We start from the raw sequence: 17,640 nt of genomic DNA on the forward strand, positions 1-17,640 counted from the left end.
TCTATGATGCTCTGCCTCTGAAAAGTGGAAGACATAGGTATGCAAACTAAGGTGTTGAAACAGTCCTTCTCACCCCCATTCCTAGTGATCCAGGTGGGACTTTGAGCTCCCTTGATCCTACAACTTTAGGTTTTGTTGGAATAGAGAGGTCTTGATTCTTAGGCATCAAGAAAAGGAGTATTTCTGCCAAAGGATGCAGTAATATTTCCACTAAATCTAAAGTTATGACTGCTGCCCAGGGTCCTTATATCAGTGGGCCAGTATACCAAGAAAAGGGTTTCTATATTGGCAAGGAAAGTTGACCTTGATTATCATGATAAGATACAGTTGCTGATACATCATGGGAACAGGGAAGAGTATTTCTGGAGCTCAGAAGATTCCCTGAAGAAGTCTGTTGGTGCTTCCATGCCTAGTGGTATCTCAGGAATCAACGTGGCTGGGTTATCCCGCAGGGCAAGCAACCTCAACCCGCAGAAATGCTGGACAAGGGTAAGAAGAATCTAGAATGGGTGGTAGAGGAGGGAGATGATGAATAGCAGCTGTTCAGCAAAAGGGACCAAAGCTTGTTCCTCCAACTTTCATTTGTTTTATAATTTTACTTATTTTTTTAAGAAATTGTGAATGGTTACTACCTTAAGGAATTGGGACAGGACAAATTTAATTTAACATGGGTACAAGTGGATCTGACTATACTGTAGTAGACATTCTTGATGTCCACTCAGGTTTCCTTTCTCTTACAATTTCATTGCACATTAGCTCAATGTTCTACTGCCAACACTTGCCTTTCTTTCTCTAATGGCAGTCTTTGCCTACTCGGGCCCCTATTATTTGCTTGTGCAACAGATCAGAAGCATTATGGACTAATGTACTTCCCTTCTCAGGAGCTTTCCTCACCAAACTAGACAAACATTGGTATAAAAATATCTCAAGCTCCCTTGTGCCTTTGTTGCTATAAGTCTGATGTAAGAGTCCAGCACTGGTTGTCAGATTTTCCCTAGGGGTTGAAGCTCCTGTCATCCATAGCGGTACAAACCAGTTGCCTGGAGTTGATTCCAACTCATGGTGATCCCATGTGTGTCAGAGTAGAACTGTGTGCTCCATAGGGTTTTCCGTGGTTGATTTTTCAGAAGTAGATCACCAAACCTTTCTTCTTAGTTGCCTCTGGTGGACTCACCCTCCAACATTTTGGTTAGCAGTCCAGTGTGTTAACTGTTTGCACCACTGATAATGCACCCTTTCCTGAATGCCTTCCTTCCTTTCCCTGTCACACTTTCACACTCTTCTACTGGAATTGTCTTCATTTTTTTTTTTTTTGTAAACTACTGACATATGAATCCTTGTACCAGGGCCTGCTTCTGGGGAAACCAACCAAAGACACTAACTCTATGACAAAACATTTGATCACCTTCTAAAAATATCCTTCTTGTGTTTCTGGATCCTGGATTTTCATACTCTTCTCTCTCAAATTGCATAAAGATTTGAAGGATTACCATTGAAGACTAGAAGTGGAGAGGGTGGCTGGTGACTAATGTAAAAGAATTAAGGAGAAGAATCAATATTCTTACCCTCCTCCATTCCTCTCCTCTTGGCGCTCTCGGCCTTTTTTTCTTTCTACTCTGCATACTCTCCCCTCCAACTCCCGTAGCTTATCCCCTGTAGGACCATAGTCTCTGGAAATATTCTTACAATATGCTCCAGTTTTGAGTTTTATTCCTTCAAAAAGGCAGGGAAAGAGAAAGAGGGATCATTTTAGAAACACTCCCTCTACTGTTGCTATCTCAACTATTTCTTATTGCTGGTTTTTATCCCTTAGGAGTAGATGTGTTCTTAGCCAGAGATGCTATTATTTTCTTCCAGAGAAGTAACCAATGAATAGAAAGTTGCCTTGTAAAACCTGGAAGCATTGAGTTTTGGTTGGTGGGGATGGAAAATTTGGCAAAGTATATTGGTGATGGTAACACAACATGATTGATGTAATTGATCTCCCAGAATTGTAAACATGAAAAATATTGAATGGGAAAATATCATTATCTGTATTTTTTACAATTAAAAAGATTTTAAACAACTTATGAGACAAATGCTGTTCTTATTGCCACTTTTTAGATTAAGTACATTTTCCAAAAGTCATATGGCTAGAATTGAATTGATTGTAATTCAATTCCCTCTACCTTTGCCACTTGAATTCAGCCACGAAGCTAGTCTTCCTCTTTTCATAAATTGTGTATCTGAAGGAATAAGACTTTCATCTTGGTGACTTATGGAAACAAGCAAAGTTGTATTTCATCTCACTGCCTTTTTCCCACCCCTCCTCTTCTTGCCCTCTCACCCTTTCTATCCTCTCTTCCTTCCTCAGTCTGTATGCATTATAGGCAGCAGAAAAAACTAACATCTGAATCCAATCTTTCTAGCATTAAACACTACTGAGAAGCTCCTTAAGGAGTCATGCCATGTAGTTTTTAAAGCCACTGCTCATAGACTCCCTTGAACACTATCCTTTGTGAAAAAGGTGAGAAGCAGCCTCATTAAGACCACTTTCTTCCCTGCGACCTCAGTGAGTACAGCCAGCTAGTCCCTGAGCCTCCTTTACGGCCAGGCAATCAATACTTCCCAGTCAAGGCAACTGTAAAAGGCCCCACTTTATTCTGTGATTGATGTGATTGATGTTTGTTAATATTACTGGGAAATGGTTTTCCAGACAATTCAGAAACATAAATATGGATTGCAGGCATCTTTTTGAATGTCAGTGCTCACATTTTAGGGTGCATTACTGCTCAAATGACATCTGAAATGAAGTAGCAACTCTTCTAGCTATGTTCAGATTAACTCATTCTCCGATCAAATGACCCAGGGGCTCTTGCGTGATGGGAACTCTTGGTACACAGGACACTGAGCTATGAATGGCCTTTAGCAGCATTTTGTAAACAGACTTGACATGCTGTGGCCGGGGTGGAGCCGGGGGTTCTCCATTCATATTCTTGGGAATATTTTAGTTTTCTACAATAATTTAAAATTTTGCAATTACATTGTATAAGAATTAGTTGTTTAAAATAAACGTAAGCATGATCAGGATCATCTGTGTGAGCTCCATGTAACCCAGTGCCAGTGGATTCAGTGCCTGTGCTTCAAATGCATTTATGGCAGAATGAGTGCCAGTCAGGACTATTTTAATTATCTGAGACTAAAACCCTCCCAAACGACATCAGTAAAAACTGGAGAGGACTTGGTAGGAAAATGTTGCATTTTTCTCCAGTGAAAATTAAATGCTATGCAAAAGTTATGCAATAGTTACAATAGAGAATAGTTGAGGGAGAATTAAGTAATTACGTAGCACCAAAACCAAACCCATTGCCATCCAGTCGATTCCAACTCATAGCTACCCTATAGGACACAGTAGAACTGCCCCATAGGGGTTCCAAGGAGCAGCTGATGGATTCGAACTGCTGACCCTTTTGTCTGCAGCCAAACACTTAACCACTGTGCCACCAGGGCTCCAGTTACATAGCACAGGGTACATACTGTGGAAATCCTGATGACGTAGCGGTTAAGAGTTCAGCAGCTAACCAAAAGGTAGACAGTTGGAATCCACCAGCCACTCCTTGGAAACCCTATAGGGCAGTTCTACTGTGTCCTATAGGGTCGCTATGAGTAGGAATCGACTCGATGGCAGTGAGTTTGGTTTTGGTTTCAGTACTATACAGAATCCATGGGTGGTGCAAAGTTAAGGCCCTTGGCTGCTAACCAAAAGTTTGGTGGGTCCAGGCCACCCAGAAGTGCCTTGGTAGAAAGGCCTGGAGATCTACTTCTGAAAAATTAGCCATTAAAACCACCCTATGGAGCACAGTTCTACTCTCACACACACAGAATTGCCATGAGTCAGAACTGATTTGATGGCAACTGTTCTTTTTTTTTCTTTGTTGAGTGCTGTATTCAAGACAAACTCTAAAAAAATCCTATACGCTGTAGTTCACAACCATACTCCTATGATTCTCAGCAAAAAAAAAACACAAACCACATTAAATTAACATTGTTGATGCTGAATTTCGTTTTTATAGTTTTGTGATGTTCAACAGTTTTAATTATTTTTCGTTTTATAGCTGTGTAAGATCAACAAGCGTGAAACTTTAAGAATAGTTTTCTGATTGCATGTATTTTGGTCATATTGTGGCAAAGACAATTCAAGTAAGTACTATAGTCAGAAAACCAAAAAAAAAAAAAAAAAATTGCCATCGAGTGGATTCTGACTCATAGCGACCCTATAGTCAGAGGGTGATTTATTTATTTTTCCTTTTAAAAGAGGCTTATACTTTAAGTCTGAGGAACACTGACCTGAAATACAAGAGCTACAACTTTTCTCACTTACAGCTACTCCAGCTAATGCATGGCTCCTGTGTCACCTTTCTGATCATTGATATGTGTGAGTCCACTGCTGTGGTTGTTGGGTCAATCCATCTCACTGAAGATACCCCTTGTTTTGGCTGGCCCTCTGCTTGATGCATAGTAGGCACCCAGTAAAGAGTGCCTCGTTGCCTTTCTCCCCAGTTTTTAGAGCTGGTTGTAATTCACACAAGAAAAGCAGTGACATTACATTGCCCTCATACCCTACATTTGAACAACCTCTTATCAAGCTTGATAAGAATATCACATTGAATGATTTATCTCGGAGTAATATTTGCTGTCATAAAGACATCATTCTAAATATTATAGGGCAAAGATTTCCCACCTCTAAAAATGTCAAACAAAAAAAAAGTCTCATAGTCTGAAGGAAAGTGTGCATAAAGGGAGTAATGATGATAGCTAGTTTGAGGAGAATGACAGGGTACACACAGGAGTGGCTAAAAAACAAATCACTCTGTTCAGTTACCTTTGGAACTCATGTTCCTATGTGCCAGGTATTTTTTTTTTTTTTTTAATGGGAATAGAGTGTTAAACAGAACAGATGAAATGACAGTTCTCACAGAGCTGCATACTACTTGGGGCAACAGTGGAAGAAAGATAATAAACAAGTAAACATAGATCTGTTATATAAAGCCAGAGAGTGAGAAGTGTTAAAAAGGGAAATAAAGTAGGCTGTCTCAGTTATTTAGTGCTGCTATAGCAGAAGTGTCGCAAGTGTGCGGCTTTAACAAACAGAAATTTATTTTCTCAGAGTTCAGGAGGCTAGAAGTTTGAATTCAGGTCACAGGCTCTAGGAGAAGGGCTCTCTCTCTGTTGGATCTAGGGGAAGGTCCTTGACTCTTTTCAGCTTCTGTTCCTTGGTTCCTTGGTGACCTTCATGTGGCCTGGCATCTATCTTCCCCCATGTCTGCTTCCTTCTCTATGCCTAATCTGCTTGGTTTATATCTCAAAGGTGATTAGTTAAAGACACACCCTACACTGATATGGCTTCATTAACATAGTAAAGGAAATCCTATTTCCAAATGGAATTACATCCACAAGTATAAACCCATTGCTGTCAAGTCAATTCTGACCATAGCAATCTTATAGGGACAGAGTATAACTGACCCATAGGGTTTCCAAGGCTGTAATCTTTACAGAAGCAGACTGCCACATATATCCCCTGTGGAGGGGCTGGTGGGTTCAAACTTTCAACCTTTTAGTCAGCAGTCAACTGCTTAACCACTGTGCTGCCAAGACTCCCTCCCACAAGTATAGGCATTAGGATTTACAACACATATTTTGGGGGAACAAAATTCAATCCATAACGCAGGCTAAAGAATGGACCAGCAATATCTGGTACACATTGGAACACAGATCTGGGCCTTAGAAACAGGTTGTGGTAAGAGATACAAATTTGTTGGCATCAGTCATTGCTAAAAGGAACAATACGTATCTGTGCCTATGGTGTACCTGGCAGTGTTCTAGATACAGAGATATAGTTCACTAGGTAGCTCATATTCCAGCAGGCAAGTCAGTTAATAAACAAAAACAATTAAGCAAATTATATAATAATTTATACTATGATACATTCTAGGATGTGAAATACAGTAGGTTTGGGATGCCAAACATGGGAGTTGCAGTTTTAAGTAAGATCAAAGATTCCTTTCTTGAGATGTTGACATTTGAGTAAAGACTTGAAGGAGCTGAGGAGCAAACCATGTGTATGCCTGGAGGATCCAAGGAAGAGCACATCAGATGGAAGGTGTGGACAAAATTATGAGAAGGGAGCATGTCTGGTGAGCTCAACAAACAGGAAGGAAACTATTATGGTTGAAGTGGATTGAGCAAGGAGAAGTTTAATAGGAGATAGCATTAGGGAGATAGTGTTTGAGGGACCAGTTCTGTAGTAGGGAAAAAAGGCCATGCATTCAAAATTTTAAAAATAGATTTTGCTGTTATAAGAACCGCATTGAAAGAAGGAAGGAAGAAAATATTCACCAATTAAGGGCTAGGAATCATCACACTTTAATTTCTTTTTTTTTTTTAATTTGATTGTACTTTAAGTGAAAGTTTACAATACAAGTTAGTCTTTCATACAAAAATTTATACATACACCTGACCCTAATTGCTCTCCCTATACTGTGACAGCACGTTCTTCCTTTCCACCCCTGATATCCCGCATCCATTCAACCAGCTCCTGACCGACCCTCTCTGCCTTCTCATTTCACCTCCAAACAGGAGCTTCCCATTTAGTCTCATGTATCTACTTGAGCTAAGAAGCACACTCTTCATGAGTATCATTTTATGTCCTATAGCCCAGTGTAATCTTTGACTGAGGAGTTGGCCTCCGGAATGGTTTTAGTGCCGGTTTGACAGACAGTCCAGGGGCCTTGCTCTCTGGGGTTCCTCCAGTCTCAGTTAGACCATTAAGTCTGGTCTTTTTACTAGAATTTGAGTTCTGCACCCCACTTTTCTCCTGCTCCAACAGGAACTCTGTTGTGTTCCCTGTCAGGGCGGTCATTGGTGGTAGCCGGGCACCTTCTAGTTCTTCTGGTCTCAGGCTGCTGCAGTCTCTGGTTTATGTGGCCCTTTCTGTTTCTTGGGCTAATGCTTTCCTTGTGACTTTGGTGTTCTTCATTCTCCTTTACTCCAGGTGGGTTGGGACCAATTGTTGGGTCTTAAATGGCCATTCAGTAGCTTTTAAGACCCCAGACGCCACTGACCAAAGTAGGATGCAGAATGTTTTCTTAATAAACTTTGTTATGCCAGTTGACCTAGATGTCCCCAGAAACCATGGTCCCCAGACCTCTGCCCCTGCTACCCTGTCCCTTGAAGGGTTTGGTTGTATTCAGGAACACTTCAATTTCTTAACAAATCAGAATTATAGGCCTTATTTTATACTTAAATAAACTCAAGACTCTTTTTAGGATTTATACTGTGCTCATTAGGATAAGAAAAAGCCAGAGGATCTTGGGATGGTTATATAGGGAAAATGAAATGTCACAATGCTCATCAGGGCAGAAGAAAGTCACAAGGTGGCATGCCTGAAAAGAACTGTTTCAAGAAATAAATTGGAAAAGAAGACACTAGAATGTATCAGTAAAATACCTAAGATTTATAAAGTGGCTGCCATGCTTGTTCAGAGCACTAAAACATTGAAGATCTATATCAGACGTTGGCAAACTTTTTCTGTAAATGGCTAGTTACTATGTATTTAAGGCTGTTTTTGGATCATATGATCTCTGTTGTAACTATTCAACTCTGCCATTGTAGCTGAAAGCAACCATAGACTTTAGGTAAACAAACGAGTTTGGCTATGTTCCAATAAAATTTTATTTACAAAAATAGGTGATGGGCCAGATTTGGCCCTGCAAGCCATGATTTGCTGACCCCTGATCCATATTAACTTGAGTCCTGGTGGCACAGTGGTTGAATCGCTCAGCTGCTAACCAAAAGACTGGCCGTTCAAAACCACCAGCAGCTCCATGGGAGAAAGATGTGGCAGTCTGCTTCTGTAAAGATTTACAGCCTTGGAAACCTATACGACTGTTCTACTCTGTCCTATATGGTCCCTATGAGTCAGAATTGACCAGACAGCAGTGGTTTGGTTTGGATCTATATTAAAAAGAGCCCTGGTTGCACAATGGTTAAGTGCTTGGCTGCTACCTAAAAGTTCAGCATTTCAAACCCACCACCGGCTCCACGGTAGAAAAGACCTGGTAATCTGCTCCCATAAAGATTGTTGTTGTTGTCAGGCGCCATCAAGTCTGTTAAACTCATAGCGACCCTAGGTACAACAGAATATTTTACCTAGTCCTGCACCATTCTCACAATTGTTACTATGTTTGGGCCCATTATTGCAGGCACTGTGTCAATCGATCAAGTCCAGGGTCTTCCTCTTTTTCACAGGCCCTCTACTTTACCAAACATGACATCCTTCTCCAGGTACTGGTCCCTCCTGATAACCTGCCTAAAGTATGTAAGATGAAGTTTTGCACTTTCACTTCTAAGGGGCATTCTGGCTGTACTTCTTCCAAGACAGATTTGCTCATGCTTCTGGCAGTGCATGGTATATTCAGTATGTTTTGCGAGCACCATAATTCAAAGGTGTCAATTCTTCTTCAGTCTTCCTTATTCACTGTCCAGCTTTCCCATGCATATGGGTGATTGACTATACCATGGATTAAATCATTTTCAAAAGTAGATCATCAGGCCTTTCTTCCTACTCTGCCCTAATCTGGAAGCTCAGCTGAAACCTGTCCACCATGCATGACCCTGCTGGTATTTGAAATACTGGTGCTATAGCTTTCAGCATCACAGCAACATGTAAACCATCACAGTATGACAAAGGCAGAGTGTTGAATGTAGCAGTATTACAGACATGTATAAGACAATAATCTGGCTTTTAAGGAACATGTTTTTAATCACCTTTCTCATGAAACTTTTGCTGCACCTACTCTGAAACCACTTTCTTTGCCTCGCTCTCTCTGCTTTGGGCTCGTTTGTATTTCTCTTTTCTGCTCACAACACCCGCTTTCCAATCTATTGTAAAGAACCTGATGGAAAGGCCTGTGTCTTATTATTCATCAAGTATAGTGCCAGACAAGAAATAATTATCAATAAATATTTTCATAAATATTAATTTTCTATTTAGCTTTCAACAAAATAGAAAGACACTGTAAAGGTAAACGTATTATTTTGAAAATTTCTGTTTATACTAAATTCCTTTTTGATCTTATGAAAATAATTGCATGTCTTTGACACTCTCCAAAATGTTCCTGGCTGTCTCTCCAGGGCCTGGTCACTTCCTTGCACTAATTTTCCTACCTTTCTGGAGTTCAAATGCCTCAAGATAATATCCAAATTCATTTAACATCTGAGAACATAGTTATCTGTTGTTATGACAAGTTGCTTTTTTCTTTTCCTATCATATGCTACCTCTAAACTTGTTAATAATCAGATATAAAGTCTGCAACATAAGAGCACTGAAAATCTAAAAGCGCTCATGGGAATTGTGATTCATTATTCTACCTGGGGTCCTCTCAGCTGATAGCTGTCTTAGGTCGTTGACAGTTGTAACACCTGTTTTTAAGAATAGTGTGATTGCATGAGGAACTTACAATCTAGGCTGTGTATTAGTGAAGAAGTGCTGGGAGGCTCTCAAGAGCCCCATACCCTTTCAAATTTAAGTAGTTCAGAGTGGCTCTGTTTATATGTGTGCACGTGACAGAAAAAAACGTATACTCGCAGTTGGTAAAGATCTGACGTTTTGGAAACCAAATAAAATGCTTTTTTCAAGTAGCCAATTTTCATGTTATCCTGAAATGCTGTTCTTCAGGCAAAAGTTAGTTTTATTATATTCTATATGAGGGAAAATTATACTCTGACCATTGCCATGGCAACTAGAGACCTCATCTATTATTAAGTTAGAATCACACTTGGTCCACGAATGTGCCCCACTCCATCCGTCCCCGCCAGAGGTGAAAGGACTCAGCCTGCTGTAAAAGAGTACCTTATTTGTGAAGCTTTGTCTCCACAGTTTTATTTGCTTAATAATATCAAGGAAAGGCTCTGCATTGTTTGGTAACTTTGTGGGACATCGAGCTTAATGTACAGCTGGTTTAATAAGAAAATCCACTGCATAATGCTTTACAATTAGAAAGATACTTCTTCTATTCTTTTTTAAAGACAAATAACCTCCCCTCTTTGACCATCCTTACTGCACTTCATCAATGACACAGCTGTAAGATAAAGATCCTCAAGGTACTATGTTACTCTTTTAAATTAAAAGGGTTTTCCCTTTCCTCCATCTGAAACAGGAAAAGACCCAATCCCTTTCCCGGACATCCTGGTCTTCAATATATCACCACAGCATTTCATTTGGATGATGCATTAGCTTTACCCATCAAGAACATTCAATCCTTTGGTAATATATTAGTCACTGACAAATGCCAGCTGGCAAGAATTGCTTTTATGAGTCTCACCAAGAGTTACCTCATTATTTAAAACTATGAATTCCTTTTGAAATGATAGCTATTTGTTGAAGAAATGAACAGTATTTTAACATCTAGGCTAGGCAGGCCTCCATGTCTTGTCAAGCCTATTAGAGTAAGACCCTTTAATGAATGGGTGTAACACGATCATTCCATTTTGCAAAGAGAACAACTCCTTCTTGGTCACGTAGGACAGATATTTGGAAGGGATGCACTGAAGCCATGTAAGTTAAACCATCTTCACTTGCTGGCCTAGAATTCACTTTGCAAAGGGGTAGAGCTTCCCAAAGGAAGAAATTGGGCATAAGTCTTAACTCAAAAGGAAGTTGTATCTTTGCCGACGAATTTGTGTGTGTGTGTGTGTGTGTGTGTAAAGTCTAGTGACTCCTCTATAATAAAGAAAATGATATCAAGGAATTTACTGATTATTTTGACTTCTAAGAATCAACTTTGAAAAAAATTATCGCAAGTCAATTTTGGTATAAAGATTATAAAGAATTTGATAGCCACAATCAAGACTGTGTTTATACTGTAGAAAACAGATAAAAGCATTTATGGAAACAATGACATAATCAAATGCATATTTGTGAAAATTAATTTTAGCTGTATTGAAGGAAGAGGCAGTCTAAGATGTGTATAATATGATGAAGGCCCAAATAAGACATACTAGGTTGGAAAGGAACCAGCCTTCAGAAAAGTCATTCAAATAAGTTAAAAGAAACAAAAGGACAAGGAGGGGATGGAGAGTTAGACTGTAGTTATAAAAACACAGTAGATAATGAGCAAGGGTGGCATATGTGATTTTCAATTGGTTGCTAAACTAAAAGTTGGAGATTTGAACTCACCCAGAAGCTCTGTGGAAGAAAGGCCTGGCAAACTACTTCCATAAAAATTAGAGCCAAGAAAAACCTATAGAGAAGTTCTACTCTATAAACACAAGGTCGCCATGAGTCAGGGGTCGACTCAATGGCAGCAAACAACAAATATAATCTCTTAGCATTCAGCACAGTGTCTTGTAGAATACAGGCATTCAATAACTATCTGTTATTTAGTAAAAATAAGAACAATTAAAACAAGAATTAGTAAAAATGGTATTTATTTATCTTGTTTGGGTCTAAGAAAGTAATAGATACTATTCCAAATTCAACTTCTCAGTGTCTGAATAAGTTGTTGTATTTGTTGTTAGGTGCTATCAAGTTGGTTCATAGAGACCCTCTGTACAACAGAAAGAAACACTGCCCGCTTCTGCTCCATACTCACCGTCGTTGTTTTGCTTGAGCCCATTGTTGCAGCCACTGTGTCAATCCTTTTTGTTAAGGGGATTTCTCCTTTTCACTGACCCTCTATTTTACCCAGCATGATGTCCTTCTCTTGGGATTTGTCCCTACTGATAACATTTCCAAAGTATGTGAGACGAAATCTCACCATCTTCCCTGCTAAGGAGCATTCTGGCTGTACTTCTTCCAACACAGATTTGTTCATTCTTCTAGAAGTCCATGGCATATTCAATATTCTTTGCCAACATCAAAATTCAAAGGCATCAATTCTTCTTCAGTTTTTCTTATTCATTGCTTAGCCTTCAAATGCATGTGAGGTGATTGAAAACACCATGGCTTGGGTCAGGCCCACCTTAGTCCTCAAAGTGACATCTTGGCTTTTTAACACTTGAAAAAAAGTCTTTTGCAACAGGTTTGCCCAATGCAATACATCGTTTGATTTCTTGACTGCTGTTTCCATGGGCATTGATTGTGGATCCAAGTATTCTTGACTACTTCAATATTTTCTCCATTTATCATGATGTTGCTAATTGATCCAGTCGTGAGTATTTTTGTTTTCTTTATGTTAAAGTGTAATCCATACTGAAGGCTGTAGTGTTTTATCTTAATCAATAAGTGCTTCAAGTCCTCTTCCTTTCATCAAGCAAGGTTTTGTCATCTGCGTATAGCAGGCTGTTGATGAGTCTTCCTCCAATCCTTATGCTGTCTTTTTCTTCATATAATCCAGGGTCTTGGATTAGTTGCTCGGCATACAGATTGAATAAGTGTGGTGAAAAGATGCAACCTTTATGCACACCTTTCCTGATTTTAAATCATGCAGTATCCCCTTGCTCTGTTCGAATAACTGCCTTTAGTTCTAAGTACAGGTTCCTTATGAGCACCATTAAGTGTTCTGGTGTTCCCATTCTTCACAATGTTATCCATAATTTGTAATGATCCACACAGTGGAACACATTTGCATAGTCAATAAAATACAGATAAACATCTTTCTGGTATTCTCTGTTTTTAGCCAAAATCCATTTGACATCAGCAACGATATCCCTCATTCCATGTCCTCTTCTGAATCCGGCTTGAACTTCTGGCAGTTCCCTGACAATATACTGCTGCAATCGTTTTTGAATGATCTTGAGAAAAATTTTACTTGCATGTGATATTAATGATATTGTGCCGTAGTTTTCTAATTCTGTTGGATCACCTTTCTTTGGAATGGGCATAAATATGGATCTCTTCCAGTTATTTGATCAGGTAGCTGTCTTCCAAATTTCTTTGCATAGATAAGTGAGTGCTTCTAGCTTTGCATCTGCTTGTTAAAACACCTCAATTGTTATTCTGTCAGTTCCTGGAGTCTTGTTTTCTCCAATACCTTTACTGCAGCTTGGACTTCTTCCTTCAGTGCCATCGGCTCTTGATCATATGCTATCTCTTGAAATAGTTGAACATTGACCAAAATTATTTTTGGTACAGTGATTCTGTGTATTCCTTCCATCTACTTTTGATGTTTCCTGCTTCATTCAATATTTTTCCCATAGAATCTTTCAAAATTGCAACTCGATGCTTGAATTGTTTCTTCAGTTCTTTCAGCTTGAGAAATGCCAGACGTAGTCTTCCCTTTTGGTTTTCTAATTCCAGATCTTTGTACCTTTCATTATAATATGGCCTTGAGTATATCCTACCTAAATTTAGAGACCATCTCCACAAAAGACTTGATGCATTGAACACTAATGACTGAAGACTAGATGAGTTGTGGGATGATATTAAGGTCGTCATGCATGAAGAAAGCAAAAGTTCATCAAAAAGTCAGGAAAGAAATAAAAGACCAAAATGAATGTCATAAGAGACTCTCAAACTTGCTCTTGAACATAGAGTAACTAAAGCGAATGGAAGAAATGATGAACTAAGAGAGCTGAGCGGAAGATTTCAAAGGATAGTTTGAGAAGACAAAGTAAAGTATTATAATAAAATGTGTAAAGAGCTTCTAAGATTAGGATAGTATAAAATTCAGTCCGAATGGGTGGACCCAGATTGACACTAGCCATCTTGCCCCTGGGATATCAGAGTCATCTGATAACCCTAACACTGATAGGGAAGCATTGACTATTCAACTGTAGATACCCCCTTACCCTTCGTAATTCTTGGATTTGAGAGAGAATTCCTTTTATTATTATCCAAACATCATCTGATCTGAAAATGGAACCCCTTCAATCCATGACCTCAAAATTCTAGGTCACCCAGAATCATCTACTGTCTATGCCTTGTTTTTTATATCATCTGTGGAAAATGGGGACAATAGAATGCTGAAATGTCTAAAACAATAACAAATTGTTCTAACCAGGTTCTAGCCACTCACTAGCAAGTAGCTGGATGCCTGAATACAGCCACCCCCTGCAGGGATCCATATGTTCTCAGGTCTCTGCTAGCAACCTAAGAGTCAGGCCGTGGGAAGGTGTCTGGAGCAGTACAACATGGATACGCCTTCACAGAGCTCACTTCTATTTCTTACCAGTCACTTTCAAGCTGTTAGAAATCCAGACTGCATCCTGTGCCAGGATGTGAGTGGACATTACCTGAAATCACTGTTATATTCTCACTGGTGATTAATGGGTCACTCAAGGAACATATCTACTACCTTTACCCTACTTCCTACTATATTGTGCTCCTGGTCCAGACCTCTTCCCAGTGGGCACTGGACTAGCCAAATTCAACTCCACAGTGTGGGTGTAAATGAGTGTACTCTGACCACCACAGGACAGAAAGGAGAGAAGGGGTGGTGGCAATGGGAAGAAGACACCCCTTGCCTATATGGGCTGAAATACCTGAAACCTTGAGAGGTGGTGGTGGCAATGCATAATGTTATGGATTGAATTGTGTCCCCCAAAAATGTGTGTCAACTTGGCTAGGCCATGATTCCCAGTATTGTGTGACTGTCCACCATTTTGTCATCTGAGATAATTTTCCTATGTGTTGTAAATCCGACCTCTATGATGTTAATAAGGCAGGATTAGAGACAGTTCTGTTAATGAGGCAGGGCTCAATCTATAATATTAGGTTGTGTCTTGAGTTACTCTCTTTTGAGATATAAATGAAAGAAGCAAGCAGAGAGACAGGGACCTCATACCACCAAGAAAGTAGTGCCAGGAACAAAGTATATCCTTTGGACCTGGGGTCCCTGTCTGAAAGTTTCCTAGACCAGGGGAAGACCGATGACAAGGACCTTCCTGCAGAGCCAACAGAGAGATAAAGCCTTCCCTTGGAGCTGGCATACTGAATTCGGACTTCTAGCTTACTAGACTGCGAGAGAGTAAATTTCTCTTTGCTAAAGCCACCCATTTGTGGTATGTCCGTTATAGCAGTACTAGAAGACTAATATACATGATGATTGTTTTACCTGAGTCCCTTAAAGAGAATAGTCTCCTAGGCTGTTCCCAATTTATTGGTGACTCTTACATTGACAGCTGCCTCTTTTGATATTCTGAAACAATGCTGGATATTTCATCCTGTATCTGATATAGCAGGAGAGAGAGAGAGCTGGTAGCTATTCTGACATCTCCTAGTGATATTACGATACTCTCAGTGCCTCCATATACCTACTACACTCCATCGAGTTATAGTGCTCAATATCTGACAATTAGTTTGGATGTCAGCAATGAATTCTAAGCACCGAGACCAAACAAGGCTAGCAGAATGGCCTTTCTCTTCAGAATACTGCAGGCATGGAAGAAGGCTTTGTAGAAAACCTACAGATCCTGTTTAGATTTTTCTTGCCACCACAAAGGGCAATTGCAGATGTTTGCCTTTTTCAACTTCACACAGATCTTATCCTCATTAATGGAGGGAAAAACCACTAACTAGTGAACACCTTTGACTGGTACATGAAAATTTCTGGTCTGGTCATCATATATGACTCCCCCTGACTTACCGGGGGGATGATGACCTGTATCCTCGGAGGCAGAGCATCCAGCCTTTCCCACATTTTCCAGGACTCCCTTCCAATACTCTCTAAGCAGCCATCTTCTAGGGAAAGCAGTACTGTAATTATAGCATCCACTCACATCTTGGCACAATAGGGGATACTGAGTTTCTGTTAAGGGTGTTGGTATAATTTGGGAATGGATAAAAATTATGGGTGAACAACACGATGAACATGTTACTGAACTGTACATGTGAAGATGGTTGAAATGTCAAATGTTTTGTTACATCTATATTTACCACAATTCATAAAAAGAAAAAAAAAACACTCCATAATCTTAGGTATTGTCTTGGTCCTGGATTGTGGATAATTGAAATGATAATGATTCTATAAACCATTCTCTCTCTCTGCCTTCATTTCACAGAATTCACAGAAACAGGCATTTCTCTCATCTAAGGATACTAATTAAATTTTGAACTATTTTGCTTCCTCTATGGTCCTTTTGTTTTTTTTGTTTTTTTTTTTTGACCTTGTTACTTTGAGGTCATGTTTTTTACATTAGAGACTTTCTCCAGATATCTATTGATCTCAGACTTTACTCATAGTTAAGAGGAGCTCACTAAAATGCTAACTGGAAGCATTGTATGTGTGGGTGGGTGAGGTGCCTCAACAGGTAAGCATTGATAGAGTTGATCTGGTTGACCAATTTTAAGGGTTCCCCCAAGTGTCAACACTAGTAGTTACGTTCACTTGAACTTGTCAGTTTTACCTGAAATAACGTGTTTGATCTGCCAATATGGGAGTAAGCTAGAGGAAGGACAATGTGGGTGTCCTCATTTAATTTGTAGACTTTAGTTCAAACCACCATTTTCAGAAAGGTGCCTCCACTCACAATAGTACCTGATGTCGGGAGTAGAGTTTCTGATTGAACATCTCTAGCAAAAAACCTCAAATATTTTGTTCAGTTGAGGAAAGAGCAATGATCCAGAAGCATAGGGTGGAGAAAGGAATTTGAACTTCTAGAGACTGGCTACCAAATCTCTTGTTACAAGCCCCAGCAGCATGCTCATGTTGAGAAGTGCTGGGGATGCTCATCCTTGATCACTTATGGAATTACGGTATGAAAATCAACTTGATTATGTTTGGGTTATCCCAACCTCACTATTGCTGGAATCATTTTTGTTTTTTGTTTTGTTGTTGTTTGTCTGTTGAGCCAGTTACTACTTATTCATTTGCTTTCTGGTTTCCACTACTTTGTTACTGCTTCTTCTTTTATTTTCTTTATCCACATGGGTTTACGTTTTTCAAGAAATCCCAGTACTCTGCATTAGCCTGAGACCAGAAGAACTAGATGGCGCCCAACTACCACCAATGACCGCCCTGACAGGGAACACAAAAGAGAGTCCCTGATGTAGCATGAGAAAAGTGGGGTGTATAACTCAAATTCTAGTAAAAAGACCAGACTTAATGGTCAGACTGAGACTGGAGGAACTCCAGAGCGCATGGCCCCCGGACTGTCTGTCAACCCAGCACTAAAACCATTCCCGAGGCTAACTCTTCATACAAAGATTAGACTGCACTATGGGACATAAAATGGTACTCATGAAGAGTGTGCTTCTTAGCTCAAGTAGATACATGAGACTAAATGGGAAGCTCCTGTCCGGAGGTGAGATGAGAAGGCAGAGAGGGTCAGGAGTGGGTTGAATGGACAGGGGAAATCAGGGGTGGAAAGGAGGAGTGTGCTGTCACAGTATAGGGAGAAAAATTTGGTCACATAACAGTGTATGTATAAATTTTTGTATGAGAGACTAACTTGCATTGTAAACTTTCACTTAAAGTACAACAATTAAAAAAAAAAAATCCCCGTATTCATATTTTAGAGGTTTCTAGGAGGAGCGAAGATTTAAAAAAAAAAAAAGTGTGCTCGATAGTTTATATTTAATTGCATGTGTGGTGAGCTTCAAACTTATAAATGAACCAATTCGATTTCCTTATTTCTTAATACTCCAAACTAGCATTATGGGGCTCTTGTGTGTGTGGGTATGTGTGTGTTTGCAAATTTTGGTCTTCAAAATATACGTAAGAG

This window comes from Trichechus manatus, unplaced genomic scaffold, assembly GCF_000243295.1.
Source record: "Trichechus manatus latirostris isolate Lorelei unplaced genomic scaffold, TriManLat1.0 scaffold00033, whole genome shotgun sequence".
NCBI classification, from domain to species: Eukaryota; Metazoa; Chordata; class Mammalia; order Sirenia; family Trichechidae; genus Trichechus; species Trichechus manatus.